A 21,988-nucleotide genomic window follows, 5' to 3' on the forward strand; every position below is an offset into this window, starting at 1 on the left:
TTTACAGTGAAGCCTGGAGAGTGGGGCGCCTGCCCACCTACGCCCGAGAGGCGATTGTAGTGCCCTTGCTGAAAGCCGGAGGAGATGCTAGTACCCGGGCGGCATATCGCCCGCTCTCCATGTTGACGGTGGACTACAAAGTCCTGAGTAAAATATTAGCCTCGCGCCTGTTGACCCACATGACTGCCCTGATACACCCAGATCAAGCGGGCTTTATTCCCCGACATAACACGGCAACCTCCGTTCGACGTCTACTACGGGTAATGGAGGTGGATCGAGAAGAATACCCAGAGGCCCTAACGCTTTCGGTCGACATCGAAAAGGCCTTTGACAGCGTAGAGTGGCCATATTTATTTAGAGTGTTGCAGGCATTTGGCCTAGGGGACGGCTTTGTACGCTGGACCACCTTGCTATATAAGGATGCCACAGCCCGCGTGAAGACGGGGGTTACCATCCCAGCGCCCTACCAGGTGCGACGAGGGACGAGGCAGGGCTGTTCGCTGTCCCCATTGCTGTTCACCTTGGTCATTGAGCCATTGGCAGCTCATGCCCGACTGGGGCGCTCCTATGCTGGGTTATGGCTACGGGGGGAGGCCCACTATATATCCCTTTATGCGGATGATCTGCTGATGTTCTTGGCAGATGCGGATGGCGCACTACACGGAGCGACCGCCTTGCTGGATATCTTTGGTCGCCTGTCGGGGCTCAAAGTAAATTGGGGCAAGACATGCTTGTTCCCGTTGTTGCGTAATGGACAGGCCCCCCAGGCGCTGGGAGTGATACGTTGGGAGGACCGCTGTCTGTGTTATTTGGGGGTTAATATCTATCACACCCAGCCGGATTTGCTGGAAGGGAACATTGGCAGAGCAATCCGGGGCTTGAGTGGCAGCATGGGCTTCTGGAGCACGCTCCCACTGTCAAGCGCTGGGCGAGTAGCGCTGCTTAAGATGGTGGCGCTGCCGCGCCTCCTGTACTTTTTTCGTACATTGCCTATATGGATACCGGCATCGTTTTTTGAGCGGCTTCGTGCGCTGTCCACGGGCTTCATCTGGGGTTTGGGTAGGCGGCGGGTGGCTTTGACCACATTACGGCGGCCGAGAGCGGAGGGGAGCCTGGCGGCCCCGGACTTCGAATGGTATTACCTGGCAGCACAGCTACAATGGCTCACACAGGCGGTGGCAAGGGAATATAGAGGCCCAGAGGGCCCGCAGGGCAGGTTGATCCCTCGCCATGTGCTTGCTTTTATAGTCCTCCAACAGCGGATGGACCTCGCCCAGCTCACTCTGGAGGAACGCACCCTCCGGCTGTGCTGGAACCGGTGCCAGAAGAGGGCCGCCATAGTCCACCCTTATGCCCCGGAGATTCCCCTGGGAATGTGCACGGCGCTCCCGCATGGGGGCGATTGGTCGGGACTAGCCGCCTGGGAGGATCTCGGCATACAAATGGTGGGCGACTTATTTAGGGAGGGGGTGCTTTTGCCCTTCCAAGACCTGCAGGACTCTTATGGGCTCCCACGGGGAGACTATTTACTTCACACGGCCCTTGTAGCGGGCCTCCAGAAGCATTGGAATGTGGGGCTTTCGGAGCCGCCGGTCACCGTGGGTTGCCAATACGTGGTTATGGCCACGGGGACGTCCAAGGCTATTACCTGCCTCTATCGGAGGCTGTCGATGGAGCGCTTGCCGCCCTTAGACACGTTGAAGGATAAATGGGAAGGGGACCTTGGGAAGCCCATCCCCGAGTCGACATGGCCAACGCTGGTGCGGCGGGCTTGGAAGGGAACGCGCAACGCCCGGTTTCAGCTAGTTCAGTTTTTCACACTGCACAGTGCTTACCTGACGCCAGTTAAGATATTGCAATATTTTGGGGGTACGCATGCTCAGTGCCCGCGCTGTGGGGAAGAGGGGGCAGACTTCCGGCATATGTTTTGGTCCTGCGCGCGCTGGGTGGTTACTGGGACGACGTCATCGACTGCCTGAATCACGTGATAGATCGCACAATTACTTCGGAGATGGGGACCTGCCTGTTGCTTTGGTTCCCCCACACCCGCCGAACGAAGGTTACTAGCAAGTTCTATGACCTAGGGTTGATTATGGCTAAGAGGGAGCTCACCATGCATTGGAAGTCGAGGGCGGGGCCTAGCTTTCTGAGGTGGAGGACGGCTTTTGTGAAATGGTGGTTGATCTTCAGGGGCTGGGGTCGGACAATAGAGGAGAAGGGAGCATACCTGACGGACAGGAGGAAGCGATCAGTGGGGAGTAGGAAGGGGGCCATGATGGTGGGTGGACACGCTCGACACGGCTAACCCTGGGGGAAAGCCCAAGCTGACATGGGTGGGTCTGAGCACCTCTACACGAGTCATAGTAGGAGGGGGGGCCGCATCAGGGGGAGGGCAGGAAGACGGGGGCACACTGACATGGGTTGCGGGAGGGAGCCCAAGCGGGAAGAGTTACTTTTCCTATGCATAAATAGTCGCACTGTTGTATGTAACACTCTCTGGTGGGGTGCTGGGGCACCTGAGGGAATTGTATTGGTTGTTGGTACAAAAATAATAAAAAAATGTTTAAACAAAAAAAAATACTATGCCATCAGAGAGGAGTTAAGTGAAGAGGTTTGGGGAATAAGGAGAGGAGATGGATTATTTCCTCTGCCAAGTTTGAGTAAGTTATTTATAATGGCACATCAAGGACATCTGGGCTGCATTCGAGGAAAACACAGAAACCAAGATGTGTTTTGGTATGCATGTAAGGACAAGGAGGTAGAGAAATTGGGGAAGGACCGTGAAATGTGCGCAAATAATTATAAAGTATATAAGATAAGAGCTCAACCTTTGCAAGAAGTGGATTTTACCATGAGGCCAAGGGCTAAAATTGCTTTAGATATTTAGGGACCAATGGACACGCTGAGTATTCAGAATAAGTAGGTTAGTGGTTAATGTTGATTACTAATACAAATAGTTTGAAATAGAATGTATGAATGAGGAGTCTGCAGAAACAAACGTAAGATTTTTTTTTAAAGGTTCATGAGCGAAGGATATCCAGATGAATTTGTTTCTGATAACTGCTCACAACTTCTCTCAACGGATTGTGTGAATAGTTAGATCATAATATTTTATACAGTGACTGCTGTTTATAAACAGAGTTAGTGGTTTTGTTGAGGAGATCAACAGAATGCTGAAAGATTCGATTAGTATGGTAGTTTCCAACAGAAAATCGGTTATAGAATTGATAAGAGAATTGGTGGGGTCATACAGGACAAAAGTACATGATGCAAGAGGACACATCCTGTTTAAAATGGTGAGGGTTAGGAAAATAAAAACTGCGTGGACAAGGACGGGATGTTATTTATTTTGCAAGATAAATAGGGAGATTATTGGGGGTAGAATAAGAGAGAAACAATGAAAACACAAAGCATTATGATGAAAGTATGAGAGTTAAATGAACTAAGGTAGAGATCGGACAATTTGTTCATGTAGAGCAACCTAGGTATGTTTGGAAGGGTGATACCAATGTTTCCAAACTACTGAGAGTAATTATAGTAGGTCACAATTATGTGAAGGTTGAAGGCTACATTGCATGGAACAAGTGTAGAAGTGTAGCTTGGGATCGCACGTCCACAGAAAATGTGGGGATGTTGATGAATGCAAAAATCAGCATACAGATGTGAGAATAAAAGGAATGGTGAAAAAAACTACGAGATTTAAGGAGTATGTTTAAAACGTGTTAGTAGTTAAATTATTGTAGAACACTTCTTTACAGGATGTTCAATATTATATCACATACGTGTGATTGCAAATAGTTCTTATTCTTTTAAAAAACTGACCTGCTCTACTGAAATTATAAAGCTAACTTTTGTTCATTTTTAGTGCACCACTCCACTGTTTTATTTCTTTTATAATTGGTTTGCTGTTAATTATGTTATGAGAGGAGGATATGTTGTAAGTAATGTCCTGCACACGACATTACTAACCAGAGTGTTAAATGGGAATAAGAATGTTTTCTTCTGTAATGGTCACTTGGACGGGAAAGCCGCTCTCAGGATTTATGAAATAAACTTCATAAATGCAAACTTTGGATTCCGTCCATGCTTATAAAAGAAGGAAACTTAACAACACACTTCAGACATGTTGTGTAGCCAGGTTACTCCTTCCTACTGTATTTTCTGGGCAAGCCTATGCCTACTGAGCACTGGGTACAATCAGGCAACCACTGGGCACAACCTGAGCTGTACCTAATGGGGACTTAGTGCTACCAAGTCACCAGCATTAGGAAATGTACATACACTTATTTACCCTTTCCAACCACAGACTTGATTATCCTGGTTGCCATTGCATTGTGTGTCGTGACTTTCAATGACCAACTCGTTGGGGTGCTTAGGCAACAGGGAGGTGCAGGCATGCGTATGCTCTGTAAAGGAGAGTGGTATAGTAAATGAGGAAGCCCAGACAGAAGTGACAGCTGAAGATGGGGAGGGAGAGAAAAGCTGGCTCTGTGAAAGGCGAGCTGTGGCTGACACAGGACAGCTTGGCAGAATTAGAAAGAGTGAAGATAGTGAAGTAAAGAGACAGGACTGCAGTTGAAAATATAGAGGGGAGGAACCGCATAGGTGACGAGATGGGAGATCTGTGCTCCTGGTCCTCGATTCCCACATCATTGGTAATGTTTACAGCACTACAATATCATCGCCCTCATTTTTGGTCTTGAAAAAATGACAGGTATGGGGCAGGACATGGTATGGTCTACAGATGTGCCCTTTACGTCTGCTCTGTCTATAAATTAGACACTGTGTATTTTTCATTTCTTAGACATTACAGAATTGTCAGTGTCTGAACCAGTTAACATTCCGCAACGATTCGTTAATTTTGCCCACTTCGCATGCAATGTTATGGGCCTCCCGGATCCAGAATTCTGGAGCCAGGTCTTGTCACCAAGTAGCGTGGTCCACCCCCCTTCTCTAGTCATTCTAACGATCTGGTCTCTATTCCTGGTCAGTGATATCTATCATACATTGTCAGTGAGAGACTAAACAGCGCCCATGATTGTGCTAAAAAGATTTTGATTAATACTCCGAGACATCCAAAGGTTGCTACCCACCAGAGCCTCCCTAGAAAATGGTTGAGATTCTACCATGCAAGGTGCTGCGATCATGGTCCTCTTTCTTCTCAATTTCCAAAGGGGACCTGCAGCTAACAATCTAAAAAAAACCAAAAAAACTCTTCGAACCACCTTCAGGACGCTATTCCAGTTTCAATTATCAAATCTCTTTTCACACACCTACTCCCCATATAGACCACCGTGTCAACGCCTATCTCAAACAGGGCCTATTTCCAGACTGACCAAAAGTGTGTCAGGTCTCTCCTCTTTTGAAAAACTCTTGATCCAGAGAACATAAACTACTACCGCCCAGTCTCCACACTTCCATTTTTAGGCAAAGTCATCAAAAGCAACGTAGCATCCCAACTCACTTCACACTTTTGAACTAACAACCTCCTAGACACTCTACAATCAGGTTTCCATCAGGGCCACACTACAGATACTACAATCCTCTCTATAGTTGATGACTCCCTTAGAATCCCCGACTCCATTAACTCCTGCCTCCTGGATTTATCCGCTGCATTCGACACTCTAAACCATCTGGATCTCCTTCGCAATCTAGAAAATGGGATGTGGAGGCACAGTGTCCTCATACCTAACCAACCATTCCCAAATTGTGAAATAAGTAACTCATTCTCGAAACCAGTCAGCATACATCAAGGCACGATCATCTCCCCAACCTTCTTCAAACTCTATCGAGAGCCACTGTGTGTGAATCTCAGAAACTCCAGGATTCTCTACCACCTCTACACCAATATACATGAAAATCTCATCCCCAGAAGACATTGCCCTGCTTTCAAACACACTCTTAAAGATTCAAAACTGGATATTCAATCCCCATTTAAAACTCAACCAAACGAAAACAGAATTTTGATTGATTTTGCCTCAGAAAGCAAAAACTCCAGTACAAGACTGGATGGCTTAATTTCCTACCCTGAATGACAGCCCCACCACTGGCCAGAGTGCCAGATCACTTGGTATCACGCTTGACAAGCATTTCATTCTTCACAGCCACATCGAAGCCATGGGCATCAGTACTCGACATCAACTTGGACAGCTATGGGGCATCAGCAGACAACTGATCCCGGGACAGGACTTCAAAACAGTGGTGCATTCTCGCCAGACATTATGGAATTTCCCTTCTTGCAAGCATTCCCAAAGTTCACCTAGGCCCACTTAGAAGAACACTACATGCAGCAGCGCATTTCATTTTGGGTCTTATGAAATTTGACCACTTTTCCTCTGCCATGCTAACCCTCCAATGGCTTCACCTTGAAGCATGGGACTAATTCTAAATTACCTGCATTACCCACAGGGCGCTATATTCTTTTTTATCCTCCTATCTAAGCAAGAAACTGAAAACCTCTGGAGCAAATACGGGGTCCAGAAATGCCCAATCCCTGCTCCTGGAACCCACCTTCAGCCGAGAACGATATATGAGACAGTCATTCTCTGGTAGTGCCAATGGAATCTGGAACGCTCTGCCTCCGCCTAACCACCTGCATAGTCATCTTCAGAAAAAACTCAAACAACTCCTATTTGCAGACACCTTGGATAATCACCCTCGGCCATACTTAAGTACTCTCTCCACCAGGGTCTGACTCACCTTTGTTTTGTGACCCTACCATCTAAATTGCTGCTTAAACTCTATACGAGGTTTGACCAACTGCTGCACTTGTTTCTTTAATGTGGTAAACTCCTACACGCATTTACTGATGTAAATGTACGAGTTTACTGACTAACTGGAACTCGCTGTAACCCATGTATCCTCCTACTGTTGTAAAGCAGCACCCTGATGCCTTCTGACCATGGCCGACCTATATAAAATTGCAAAAAATAAAATAAACTAAAGCAAAGGTTACCCGACTAGGCCCCTGTCACCAAGGACTAAATGCTTCTCTCCTTTGGTATATTTAACAAGCTAAGGCATTCTGGAATGTTGGGTTTGGTATAGCTGAACAGCTCAATGCACTGAGGAAGGTTAGGTTTTTGTTCGCTTGAGTTGCTCCAATTAAAATTATGCACTTTTAATTCGTTGTAAACAAAAACATTGTGAACGCAGCACTGAGTCCTTTCTTACGAGCAGGCTGACTCTACTGATGGTGTACATGATCCACTCCAGATTTTGCAGTACGTTCAGTGAGGAAAGCGAGGAAGCCGAACCGCTGCTTCCCGGTCCTGCCATCCGGCCCCCCCGGTTTTCGGCCTTCGGCTCACGGTCCTGCACTCCTGCTTTTTGAGCAGGGGTCCGCAAATCACCCGCAAATCGCGGGAGTCGCCTGCAAGTCGGGCCAGGTGCGGACAGGCAGGTCCCCTTGCAGTGCACCAGGACAGCCGCTGACCAGGTTGCGGGGGAGAGCGGCTGAACGGCTTTGTGGATTGAGCCGGAGTTGGAGCCTAGTAGTGTCTTTCTGCGTGGGTCAGACTTGTGACTCATGCAGGACAGTTCACCAGGATCACGGCAGTCGACACACATCGATACACGGTGAGTTGGAGCTGGAGCCAGAGAGGCGGAGTGCTTTTTTCACGAGACAACATTATATTATTACAATGCCAACAGGAGGGAAAAGCGGACAATGCCAACAGGAGAGAAAAGCGTCGAGACGTGGTGACAGTAAGCAGGCAAGCCGGTTAGCAAGAGAGTGGGAGCGTGGCCCCCTAGTGGCAGGCAGTGGAGTGAAGTGCCCAGGGGTGCCCTGCTCTCAATCTCTCGACTCCTAGCAACCCCAGTTTTGGGCAGTCCTGCCGTTCTCCACCGAGCTTTCACGCCTGAATACAGATTAACTGTTAATAGTGGTAATAGTATACAGCCAACAGCTCATCCCCATCCCATCCTAAAGAAAAATAATAAAACCCCCCTCAGAGGTCCTGTGGCAGGGCAACATCCCAGAATGAGGTCAGGAAGGACAAGAGGAGGAGAAAAAGAGGGAAAGAAAACGCCACTCCACTCGACGGAAAAGGTGGGTTCCCCGGCACCAATCACGGAGCACACTTGTGGCTTGCCAGGAGTACCAGAAACCACAACAGGAATCACACCAGAGGGGCGAACCATGTAGGGTCAAGGTCCGCAAACAGAGAACTGCGGTCCAAAGTGGGGGCCGCACCCACAGCTACAGCCAAAACAACAGCTACAGCAACAACGGTCACCACAGGAGCAGAAAGCGACAAGGCAGCTACCAGCAAAATGGTCAGAGTCCGCCCCACGGGCTACAAAAGCAGGCACCAAGATAGTCACTCCATCAGCACCCCTTAAGGCATCATTCATGTCCAAACAGCAGCAAATGGGCACTCATTACTGACTTCCTAAAAGAAGCCATCAAATCTACTGAGCAAAGCAGGGGCCGCATTAACAGTAATGACCCGCATTTCTTCAACTTTCCTAAGTTTATGAATTCTAGTAAGAACATCATCGACCCCCAGAAGGGAGCCGATACAAATCTCCCGACGTAAGCAGCCCCAATAGGGGTGAGAAGGAAAAGGACGTACCGTGGTCATGCGTCCAGACCCTCAATTTACTACAAAGAAAGAAGTTCTTGATCTACAGACATCAAAAACCGTACCTCAAAACCCTTTGCACTGCGACCAGCGCAGTAACCTGCAAGTAGTTGAGGCACAAATATACGGACACCCGTCCACCTTAAAAACACAATTACAGCAACAACAACAAAATGTATCTGGTAACCAGGAGGCATTCCCAATTCCTCAGAAAAGTACAAACACAGCAAATTCCCTTGGAAATACAAACACAGATGAACTGTCGGCATTCCAATCTTTAGATGACTCTGGTTTGACAAAAATAACTTTCAACAACTGCAACAAACAAGATAAATCCAGTTTTCGAATCATTTCACTGCAAAATGTACATCTATCTGGGCAGAAAATGCCTAACCTCAGCCAACACGATGATAACTCATTCACGTTCAACAACCCGGAAATATCTCCGATGCCGTCACTGTCACAAAATAAGGTTCAGCCCAACAAGATCTTGGGCACTCCGGACTTTCCATCCCTAGATTGGCTATTTTATTAAGAACGTGTCAGTTCACCCTTAGAAGGATCACACAGTCAACCCCCATCTGGCAGCACCTACTAAACACCTTGTACACCATCGGTAAAGCGATGAACTACCAAGCTGATAAGTTGGACACTCAAGTTGACCTTCTAAACATTTTAGAAAACTATGTCCAGGGGGGGGTCGAACAAAAGTTGCAAAATCTCAACGAGCTGATCATGAGGGCCCAGCGAGATCATGAAACAACATACCAAGCATGCCATTGCACCCAGATAATAAACCAATTGGCAACAGTTCCAACCCTAATGACGGAAATATTGGGGGTCGTCAGAAGCGCGCCAATGAAGATCGTACCATCACTCAAGAAAGCAAAAGAATCAAAGAGGGAAGAGGTCCAGGAGTGCCTCAGCACTCTGAGGGCCCATAATGATAGAGCAACAGAATCCACCACAGCACAAACCCAAGCAAGTATAGATACATCTCAACAACCAAACGGACCGGGACCCACGTGCGTCCTGCCATTTCACCCAAGGTCAACAGCAATCAGCCTTCAAAATCAATCAAAAGCAATAACCCCATTATCCAAGCGGGAGAGAAAACGTCTGAGGAAGGCTAGAAACCGTAAACAACTCAGGCAGTCAACAAAGGTAATCTGCACCACGATTGTGCCAGATAGGTCTCAAAGTGAAGACACCACTACTTCAATCTTAGGGGAAGTCGCAATTACTGAGGTCCACCTGACTCCACCGACCGAATCATTTATTGCCCGAAGCACCCAAAATTCACACACAACGGAACCCCCCCCGCACCCCCCCCCACAAAGGTATACCCAATATTCAAGCCGGTTGAGCGGAAGGGAAAACAGCATCTCATAACTCAGGCGACACAAACTAAGAAGCTCAATGTAAATAAAAACACGAAAGAAACTATAACAAACAGCTTGACGGAGGTCATCAGTTCTAGCAGAAAGAGAAGACAGGTCTAACTCAGAAACAGCAAACACTCCCCGTCAGGGAAGTAGTGTAGCAATCCCCGATCACGGGTAATGACATTTTATCACAAAATCGCACAAGTAATCATCAGATCCTGTCTCTAACAGACTCAGAGCAAATCATGGCTGATCTGCAATCCAATATGAGCTTGGTCAATGAAAGAGGGCCAATCCTCCCCTATCGCGATCAGAAATTGGATTTTATTCCCCATTATGTTTCAAGCTGACCTCATGACATCCTCAACAGAAGCGCACTATTGAAAGTATTTAAAGCCCTTCCACCTTTGAGTCACATTAACACCAGTAACTTAGAAAGCATAGAGTTCAGACCAAATTTCAACCCAATCGGTCAAGAGATCACCACAGTCACGTTCCTTGACAGCTCCATTATCGAGCAGATTTGGCAGCAACGGGACTCACTCGCCAAATGGGACATCGAGGTAAAAAAAGCCTGCTCTCAATTGCTATCCAAGCCCACTTCAACCACCCAACCAGACAGAGGGCTTGCTAAGAGGAGCCAAAGACCCAGAACATCACAGCCCAACGAAGGGTATAGCCCAAACTGCAAGAAAGATTACCATCACCTTTCCCCATCCAGAAGTAGTCAGGTCTTCAGGCACAAGGAAGATGAATATAGCCGGGAACAGCAATGCCATGGCATGAACAAAATCTTCCAAAACCTCACATTTGAACCATGGCTGTGATCTCTGCTCCTGGAATGTGAACGGCCTAAGTGCAAAACTTGAAGACCCTGATTTTATGGAATTCATCAATCAATACGATCTACTTCTCCTCCAAGAAACATGGCAGACAAATTTCACACCAATAGTAGGATTCAAAGAACATCTAAATCCGGCTAAAAGAGCCTCCAAACACGGAAGAGCAAAAGGAGGACTCTCCACCTTTGTTTCAACCAACATCCCATGGCACGTTGCCGTCCTAGATCTTGACTCTACCTGGATGTTATGCATCAAAATAGTTATGTCGCCCTCCTACAGCTTAATATTGAACGTTTATATCCACGCCGCATCCAAACAAAAGAGGTCAAGAGTTGAGAAATTACGTGCCACACTAGCTACTCTCAAACTTGCTCACCCGCTTGCTAATATCATATTGTCGGGAGACTTCAATATGAACCTAGTACATGGAAGGGAAAAAAGCATAATAGGCCGCCCACAAACCATCAAACGACAGGATTTACACGGCAATAGATGCGCTGGACTTTTGGAAGAACTCTCAATGTGCGAGCTGAGCACAAGAGGTCTGATCAACAATACTCCAGCCTGTACAAGGGTCACACAAAAAACAGGCTCACTCATCGATTACACATTTACGGATTACGATATTCTACCATACATCTCGAATTTTCAAATACAAGACAGAGCAAAAATTGATCACTTACCACTAACTTTCAAACTATTCATAAATACGGAAAGAATAAGGTGATGTCTTCACAATATCAATTTTTTAACTTAAAGCGCCTCACCTGGCAAAAGGAAACTATTGGTGATATATTGGGTATATGCACCACTCTCTTGGAGAGTTTCGAGCATGAATCATCGGGTATAGAGGCCTGGGAATCCTTCGCTCTCAAACTAGACAAAGAATTCCCAAGACAGGGCAATGCGAACAAAGTAGGAGGCTCATTTGGGGCAGCATGGTTCACAAACAGCCTAAGGAAACAGAAAAACAACTGAATACATATTTAAGACATCTAAGAACCTGTAGTCCAGAATCCACACAAGAAGCCTTATCCTTAATAGCAAAAACTAGAAAGGACTTCAAAATGATCAAGGTGGCCAAGCGCAATCACAGAGAACTCATGTGGGCGAAACTCCTCCATGCCAGTAAGAAAGGAGACTCCAGACTCTTTTGGGGTATAATTAACCAGCTGTCAAATGGCCAGAACCAACATTTCAACTCGGATATAATGGAGGACACCTGGAGAGCCCATATCGATCAAACATATAATGTAACCTCCACCTCAGGTCCCACAATCCATGGGATGCAACCTGAAAATGGGGACCTCCAAGCAGGAACAGCTGCAGATCCACCCAAGCCACGCTCACAGGTACTTTCAGACAGTTCTCGCAAGATCAGGTCCACAAGACCATAAAAAATCTAAGATCTGAGGGAGCACCGGGACCCAACGGTCTGCCAAACGCCCTATTTCGGCAGGATCCATCGTTTTGGAGCGGTATTCTCACCCCGCTCTTTACACATGCTCTTGCAACTGGCTCAATTCCAGACTCATGGCGAGGAAGCATTATAAACCCCATATACAAATCAGGCCCTCGCTCTGACCCTCCCAACTACAGAATGATAGCACTAATCGATGTTGAGGCAAAGATATATGCATCAAATTTGTTGCTAGACCTAGAGGATTGGGTTGATCGAACAAACTTGATGCCAAACACACAAACGGGATTTCGGACAGGAAAGGGCACACTTGCAAACATCTCCACTGTAAATCTTCTAGCCAATCAAGCTTATACAAAATCCTGCACCTTGTATGCATGCTTTATCGACCTTAAAGCAGCATTCGACAACGTTCCGAGGGCAAAGTTATGTGCCAAAATGCAAAGTTGGGGGGCACCCACCAAATTATTGGAGGCCATAATCTACTTGTACTCTCACACGTGCTTCCAAATTAAGAAAGGTGACGGGCACACAATAACCAAAAAGATTCAAACATCCAATGGACTAAAACAGGGGTGCGTTCTGGCTCCCTGCTTATTTAACATCTATACTGCAGACCTTGAGAAGTGCCTCCAACTCACACAAACTGACCCCCCAAAATTGGGCAAAACATTGATACCTAGTCTCCAATACGCGGATGACATAGTCCTCCTAGCCCAAACACCTAAAGGTCTACAGCGATCAATATCTCAACTAGGTGCCTACATCACTTCAGCCAAATTTCAATCAATCATCAAAAAACAAAGGTGCTATGCTTTTCAAAACATCATAAAAACAGGAAAAAATTTAAATTTACCTGCAAGTTAGATGCGAAACCAATATCCCAGGTGGACTCGTATATATACCTGGGGTTTCATCTTGATCATTATCTCAATTTTAACTCACAACTGGATCAAGGAAAAACGTAAGCGAAACAACTCCTCTTCGCTTTTAAAACTGTTCAGAAGAAGCTAACAGGTTGCTCAACAGGACACCTCCTTAAAGTAATCGCTGCTAAATTCCTCCCCTCGATATACTACGGGTCGGAAATCCTGAAAACAAAAGATGACACTGTCCTAAACCTAGCACAATCCAGTCTTTTCAAGGGACTGTTTTCAATTCTATGTCAGGACAGGAGGCTCCGATTATGCTTTCTCATTTCTTTACTAGAAATGCTCAGCAGCCAATAAAAACACAGTATATGAAAAAACTACAATACCCATAAACACCAGGGTATGACGTATAACCATAGAGTCCACAGTATATAAGGTATTATGGCAAGTACAACATCCTCTTTCTTTGCTGCTCCGCAGCCAGTTAAGTGCTTATTTTCTTTTTCAAATGCATTTATTGTGAATTGTGTACAGGTTTGATACTATAGCTCTTCGCTGACAAGGTTTCATGTATTGTAACGCGCATTGTTGTTCTATTGCCATGGTTACGCAGTTTTTTCTGCACGCGCTGTTGTTTTTCGCTTCGCTCGCCGCGCGTGTCCTTTAATATGTGGGGAGCGTGTGGTTCACCTCCAGTTGCCGGGCGCCTTGCGCCCGCGTCTCGGTTTGTGGAGAAGGAGACAGGGGCTCGGAGACTCGCGCTTGTGCTGCGAGTGCTCAGTCTTTCGAAATACTGGGCGGCCGTTACCGCGCATGTGCGGCGGCCATATTTGTTGATTGCAACAGGTGTTTCTCGCCTGTCAGAGCGGTCGCTACGCGCCGAGAGCCCACTGCCTCAGTATTTCCCCCTTTTTACGCCCATTTTGCTATTTTACAACGTTTGGGCTGTATAATTGTGCATAGGCATTGCCTAGAGTGCTAGTTTTTTGTTTACAGCAAGCCCTCCCTCCACATTTGAATTTTGTTTACTTAAGTGTTCAGATTTATCTACACTTTGGCTTGCTGTGGGGTTTTTTCACTCCCCCCTGCATTGTGCCTTTGGCCACTATTGATTTAATTGTTTATTGTGGGCACTGAATACTGTTACACTTTGTGTCAGCATGGAAGAATATTATGAAGAGGATGGTTATTATTATGAGGAGGATCCTTCTGGCTCTTTGGAGCATGACTTGGTGGAAGCTCTAGATCAAGGGGTGCAGCACTCCGTGAATAAGGCGCTTGTGCGCGCAATTAATCCTTTGAAGCGACATTTGTCTCTTTATGCACAGCAGCAGGGTTGGTTACCGTCCCGTGCGTCAAAGTCCCCTGTCAATCCTCATAAGTCTGATTTTCAGCGGTTGGCTAAGACACTGTCTTCGGACACGGCCTCTATTAAAGGGTCGGCTGGGACCTCTTTTTCATCCTCCCATGATCCTGATGCTGATGATGCACATTCCTCCTCGCCTGAATTTGAACCACCTCCTTGGAAAAGGGCTCGCAAAGAGCATTTTGTTGACGCTCCTTCCACTCCTCCCATTCTTACATTTGAACCTTCAGAGATTATGCATCCCCATTCCACTTCTTGGCTACCTTCACCAGCGGTGGCGGATTATGTCCAATCCCACATTCGCCAACCTTTTCCTCAGGATGCCCGAGCCCGCATGAGATCTCAATGTCCCCGTCCTGATCTGGCAGATCATTTAGCCGACACTCCGGAGGTTGACCCTACCATGGTCACCTACCTGAAGAAGTACGCAAGAGACCCCAAAAAAGGTTTGGATCGATCTTGGCGCTCCTGCCAGGATAAATTATTAGATTTACTGGGCCCACTCACAAAAATGTTGGATTTGGGTGTTCTGGCTAAAGAATCATCGGCCCTTGTTAACCCGGATGAACTCATTCAATGGGCTCAGAGAGCCATATGTCAATTGGGTAATGCCAATTGTGCGCTTTCATGCGAAAGACGCCGCTCCATCCTTCTCCGCCTGGACCCCAGGCTAGCGGAGCTCTCTTCTTCTGAGGCCGGTCCCTTGGCTCAGGGGCTCTTATTTGGTCAACCATTCCTCAAAGAACTTTCCAGTTTTGTGGCCACTTTCAGTGGCCTTGACAAAGCCCAGGCCTCGCTGCGGCGGGCGTTTTGGCCGGTTTTTGCAAAGGCCGGGCGTCTTAGGGGACGTTCGTTCGGCCGCGGCTCCCAGCAAAATTCTCAACGAGGATTTCAGTCCCACAGTGACAGTGGACAGGATTCCGGCTTCACCACCCGTTCAAACTTCTATCCCTCCCGCAAGGGAAGGGGATAGTTCCGGAAGGGTCGCTTCGGAGGACATCAAGGAGGTCATCACGACTCCAATACTTCAGGTGAGACTGATTCCTTTTTCCGATGTGGTTTTGGGGGGAAGGCTCCAGTTTTTTCTCCACAATTGGCAACTAATCTCCAGCGATGCTTGGATTCTCGAAACTGTTCAGGGCTACAAAATAGAATTTTATCAGCCCATGCCTCAATCTCTCCTTCCTACCCCGTTGATCTTTTCTCTTCAGGATCGGGAGATCATCTCATCGGAGATCGCCTCCCTTCTTGCGAAAGGGGCTATTCTTCAAACTACCCGCCATCCCAGAGGGTTTGTGAGTTCGGTGTTTCTAGTTCCGAAACGAGGGGGCGGTTCCCGCCTGGTCCTCAATCTAAAGGAGTTCAACGGCGGAGTGGTTTACCGACATTTCAAGATGGAGGGGAACCATCTTTTGCGAGATCTTCTCCGAGCGGGAGATTGGATGGTTCGTCTCGATCTCAAAGACGCCTATTTGTCAGTCCCAATCTTCAAGCCACATCGGCGGTTTCTTCAGTTCCAGTGGCAAGGGAAATGGTTCGAATACCAGGTCCTTCCGTTCGGCCTCTCGTCGGCTCCGTGGTGCTTCACGAAACTTCTGAAGCCAGTGGTGGAACACTTACGCGCTCGGGGTTTCCGCATGATTGTCTATCTGGACGACATTCTGATCATGGCGGATTGTCCTCACAAATTGATCCTGCATCTCGATTGGACGATCGATCTTCTCCAATCCTTAGGGTTTCTTGTGAACCCGCAGAAATCTGTCCTCCTTCCTTCTCAGGTGATGGAGTTTCTAGGTTTCCAGGTCAATTCTCTGACCTGTCAACTTCTGTTACCCTCTCAGAAGATTTGTTATATCAAACGGGAGTTGGTATCGATTATCTCCAAACGGATTGTGTCATTGAGATCTATAGCTCGTGTAGTCGGTCTATTAGCGTCCTCAATTCAGGCGATTTTTCCAGGTCCTCTGCATTACAGGGCATTACAACGGTTGAAGATCCGTCATCTTCAGCAGGGTCTTCGCTATTCAGATCAGATTCCTCTGTCAGACGAGGCGAGATGCGAGATGCAGTGGTGGCTGGACCACATGGAGGCCTGGAATGGACAAGCCCTGTTCGGTTCTTCTCCGGAGATAGTGATCGAGTCAGATGCCAGCCGGTGGGGCTGGGGAGCCCGGTGCGGTCCTATTTCAACGGGGGGTCGTTGGTCCCCGCAGGAGTTGTCTCTTCACATCAATTGTCTGGAACTCCTGGCGGGATCCTTTGCGATTCGTTGCTTCACGCCTCTTCAGGCCAATTGTTGCATTCTTCTCCGCATGAACAATGTGTCCGCGGTTCGTTATGTCAACAAGTTGGGCGGCACGAGGTCCAAGCTTTTAGCGGAGATCGCCAAAGATTTTTGGCATTTTTGTCTGCAAAGGAAGATCACTGTTATTGCAGAATATCTTCCAGGCCGCAACAATCTGATTGCGGATTGGCATTCACGTCACCTTCGGGATTTCAGCGACTGGAGACTTCATCCTCGCATCTTTCGTTCCCTCAGTCGGTTTTGGGGGCAGAGTCACATCGATCTCTTTGCCTCTCGCCTCAACGCGCAACTTCCCAGATTCTTCAGTTGGAGACCGGATCCGGAGGCTCTGGCCACGGACGCATTTCTCCAGACCTGGCCTGCCCTTCTATGCTATGCTTTTCCTCCGTTCATGATGATTCCGAGAGTCCTGGCTCACACAAAGCGATTTCAGTCAGAGCTGATTCTGATTGCTCCTCTGTGGAGGGCTCAGGCTTGGTTCTCAGTTCTTCTGGAAATGTGTTGTGCGGTGCCGATCCTTCTTCCCCAGAAGTGGAATCTGTTGCTGGACCCTCTCGGGAATCCGCATCCCCTAATCCAGTCAGGCTCTCTCCGTCTTCTGGCTTGGCGACTTTCGGGGACCGTTGGTCGGTCCCAGGCCTTTCAAGCGACGCTTGCAAATTTATCAGTGAATCTTGGGCACCCAACACTCACAAACGCTACGCAGGTTCTTGGAAACAATGGTGTGATTGGTGTGTTCAACGGGAAGCTGATCCCGCTACAGCGGATGTCTCTCTAATTATTAATTTTTTAGCTTCTCTTGCCTCTTCAGGCTTAGCTTATCGGACTGTTAACAACTTCCGTTCTGCCATTTCGGCAGGCCATACTCCTCTTGAAGGTAAACCTGCTGGTGAACACCCTTTGATTACTAAATTGCTCAAGGGTATTCGCCTGACGACTCCCCCTTGTCCTAAATACACTTCTTTATGGGATGTCTCCATTGTCTTGAAGTTTTTGGACGCCTGGCCTTCCAACTCCTTGCTTTCCCGCAGTTGTCAGCCAAACTGACCATGTTGCTATGCCTTGTCTCTTGCAGACGGGTCTCTGACGTTCGGGCCTTAGATTTGGCTGGTCGTTGTTTTACTCCTGAGGGTGTCACTTTTCGAATTTCTCGTCGTACCAAGACGAATACTTCATTGATATCCTATCCTTCTTTTCCTCTCCGTCCCAACCTTTGTGTGGTCCAATGTGTCAAGGATTATGAGGTATGTACTGCTTCTTTACGTTCTGATTTACAGGGTCAACTGTCGATTGCTTTGCAGAAACCCTTTCGTCCTGTTACCCCAGCTACTTTAGCTCGTTGGGTGCGCTGGCTTATGTCGGAAGCCGGCATTGATGTGTCTATTTTTGGTGCTCATTCAGCACGAGGAGCTATGGCTTCTAAAGCTTTTTCCTTGGGTGTGACTTTGTCTGACATTATGAAGGCCGCAGATTGGTCTTCTGATTCCATGTTTAAGGCTTTTTATTATAAACCTATTGATCATGTTGCCTCAGTAGTGGTGGATAAGCTTTGAACAAGCATAATCGGAGCCTCCTGTCCTGACATAGAATTAAAAAATTTGCTAACATTCGTGACAAGAATTTTCAATTCTATTAAGGACAAGGAGGCGAGGATTATCCCTCCCATTATGTTTCTTCTGAAGTATTAATTTGCATTTATACGGATGTTTGCATATGTACTATATGTCTTCTGCTGTTGTATTGCTCTCTGATATTTTTTCCCCCCCTTGTTACATTTTATTATATTGGATGTATTTTACGGCAGTCTGTCTCGTTTCAGGTTCTGACCCGAAGTGACAATCTTACTGCATCTTTTGGTTTCATCTGCATCCGATGGCTTTTGGCTACCAGAGTCCTGTCGCCTTCCAGTGCTGTGCGTTTTGCCTTACGGACTCCTGCGGCTTCTGATGGTGGTCCCTCCTGTTGGTCATCGTGACTCTTCATCTGTTTCCTTCTATTTGAACTGCTCTCCTCACCAAAGAAAGAGGATGTTGTACTTGCCATAATACCTTATATACTGTGGACTCTATGGTTATACGTCATACCCTGGTGTTTATGGGTATTGTAGTTTTTTCATATACTGTGTTTTTATTGGCTGCTGAGCATTTCTAGTAAAGAAATGAGAAAGCATAATCCTCGCCTCCTTGTCCTTAATAGAATTGAAAATTCTTGTCACGAATGTTAGCAAATTTTTTAATTCCCCAACACATCTCTCAGGCTCAAATTCGACTAGAATACGGACACAAAAATCAGATACCTACTAGACAAGGGGCAATGGCCAAATATTACTGGCAAATGAGGGAAGCTGAAGACAACACTCTGGCCCACTTCTGTTGGGAAGAGATAGAAAAACAAGCCAGGCTACAGAATTAAATTTTTACCATCCTAAAAGAATCCCTCCTGGCCTTACAGCTTGAGGAGGTATGGCACACAATCACCACATACTCCGGACTTAAAACTGCAGCGAATAACGCAATTAAACAGGTGTCGTTGCTAAAGGACAAAACTACCTTCGCCAGGAAAAGTCACGCATGGGGAGTGATACAGTCGTATTAGTCGCTGAAGCCCCAAGCGTACTTATCCGAACACTTTTCACAGCACAAAAAGCACTACCTGACACTGCTGCGGCTGGGCTCTTTCCCTACGAAAGACTTAAATCCGAAATGGAAATGTAGCTGGCCGACTAAAGAATGCCACCTCTGCGGACAAGGAGAAGAATCACTGCTACACCTTCTATGCATTTGCCCCTCACTACTAGAAATCAGAAAATCACTGCTCCGTGAGCTACTGAGGAAGGCACAAATAAGGACATGTAGAGGGGCAGTCATGCAATGTCTCGGAGGCTTGTAACTTCAACTATCTTGTAGAGCTATAACTTTCTGGAAAACGGCGGCAAAAGAACTGGACCAAAAAACATACAAACAAACTGTAGCAATCCAGAACTGAACGGCCTGCCTAATTCTCAAATAGCACCGCTATCTCTTATTTTGATTGTTTGTACATTTTTATAATATTTTATTGTATAATCTGATAATTTTTAAATGTAACTATCGACGACTGTTCAAGTACCTGATTGCGTCACATACGTATTTCTTGTATTGTCAAAAATTCCTAACCTAATTTACAATGTACTATGGTGGTTTGTATACCCTTTTATGATTTTTAATGAAACCAAATAAAAGTATTACGACTGACTGACTCTTACGAGCAGGGATCTGATACCCGTAAAGTAAAGCAGAGAATGAAAAATTCGGGGAAAAACTGCAGATGAGATCAACAGTAATTCATCTGCTCAGCCCAGGGAAGAGGACCTCGGGATGTCTCACGCAATCCCAGCATCAATGTCCTTAGGTGGACAAAGAAATTACTCGCAACACACGCTTCATACCTATTGCGCACACACTTGCTCACTTAAAATATAATTCACCTTCAGTGCTGCAGCCCGCTGTTCAAAACTTTTCGGACAGCCAGTGAGAAACTGGAGGAGGGAGGCAGAGCAGAAGCACCCAATGAGCGCGCACGGCCACACCCCTCTCGCCAGAACCCGTGAATCCCGCCCTTTGTGATTACAAGGAGCTCCAACGTTACACAATGGCAGAAAAAGGTGGGCAGAGCTACCACCATATGTAGAGGGTTTTTTAGTTGGCAAATATGTCTGGTCTACAAAGAGGGCAGAGCCACGAGCGCGTAGCTGACAGTGATTGGCATTGGTGTTACAGCCACACACCCGTTTAGAGGGCTGCTTCCCTCTAGAGAGACATACAAAGCATTAAACCGCGCACATTAGATCGGGCATGAGGTAGAAAACGAAATCACGCACACGAGTGCTTTGAAGTCGTGTCTTTTTTCTCGAATAGGTGACTAAAACCCAGTCTAACACCGCCTCCTATTTGTTGTCCCTTGTCAAGCTATAGTTTTGTCGTTATTTTAGAACTTCCGGGTAACGATTAGTCCGATGAACGTTTGGAAGAAGGCGATACGTTTCTGTAAGGTGACCTGCGATTGGAGCATTTGACAACGACTTCAGCCAATCCTAGTGCGCAGCAGACACAATCGGAATGCTGATTGGTTGAAGTCAGAATGTATTATGTGCTAGCGTTACTTTCCCAGTTTGGGCTGAGTAAAGTTTTTCAGGGGGTGTGGAGCGGAGGTGAGAGGAGTAGGCAGGGACAATCTGTCACATGCTGGGTGTCTTTGAAACTGGGACAGTCGATGAAACGCCAGGAGTCGTAGCGTATTCAAACGATTAATTTATTGAAGAATAATTTACAGCAACCGTCCGAAAGCCCAGGTAGTGAAGGTCTGAAGTGCTGCTGCCCAGTCAGGAATCCACAAGGGAATGCTTCGCTCATTCGGATCCGAAAGAAAAGAATGCAATGACACGAGTTTCAAAAGAAAACAAACCATCGTGAATGCATCACAATACAACTTCTGCCTTTTTTTTATTTTTTAAATACAAATGATAATAAAATGAAGAAAGTTAATACAGAATTTAGGGCCATATGTATCAAGTCTTTTTGCCGTTTGCCAACGGGCAGATCGCGCAATAAGACAGACCACACAATTTTGACTTAGCAAAAAAGGTCACTTTATTAGGACAGGTAACCAACAACACACTTATTGAGACAATATACATAATATCAAAATGCTTCCCAACATTTTTGCCACAAACAAGTCCAAAAATACCCCCACCAAAATTTACCATAAAATACCCCATGTACTGCCCAATGGCATCATTTCCTTTTTGACCATTTTGGTTTACCTGTCCAGCTTTTCTTCCACCCGCCCCAGAGGGAAGGATAAGCCCGCTCCAGACTATCCGAACCCTCAAAAAACCGCCTAAAAACACACACATGAAATGAAACAAACTGTCACCTGTCCTATCATGACTTAAAATCAAATTATTATATATATTTTTTTAAATTATTTTTATATACATTAGCAGAAAAAAGGGGATGGGAGGGAGGGTCACAGAAAACAACCGCCTCGTTTCCTCAGCCACTAGTTTCCCGCCCAACCGCCTTCCTAACGTGCGAATTTTCATAAGCCCCGCCCCCCTCCCTAACTACGTATCTCGCTGCGTGGTCTGTACCATCGCGCGAATCGTCCCAGGGGGACACCCGGCTCGCGCCAAGGTCCCCCCGGGTCCCATCGCGCAATAAGACAGACCA

General features: G+C 46.8%; 1 protein-coding gene across 3 annotated transcripts in view; it reads right to left on the minus strand.

Moving 5' to 3' along the window:
• Window positions 1–20,366, minus strand: part of HJURP (Holliday junction recognition protein) — a 678,247-nt gene extending 657,881 nt beyond the window's left edge. For 2 of the 3 annotated variants that reach the window (XM_085606804.1, XM_085606808.1), the window contains exon 1: window positions 20,245–20,366. The gene's annotated coding sequence lies outside the window, so the exon portion shown is untranslated. The remainder of the gene's footprint in view (window positions 1–20,244) is intronic. The other variant, XM_085606805.1, reaches the window with a different exon arrangement.
• Window positions 20,367–21,988: the final 1,622 nt, after the last annotated feature.

Source organism: Triturus cristatus, chromosome 5_2, assembly GCF_964204655.1.
Source record: "Triturus cristatus chromosome 5_2, aTriCri1.1, whole genome shotgun sequence".
Lineage (NCBI taxonomy): Eukaryota > Metazoa > Chordata > Amphibia > Caudata > Salamandridae > Triturus > Triturus cristatus.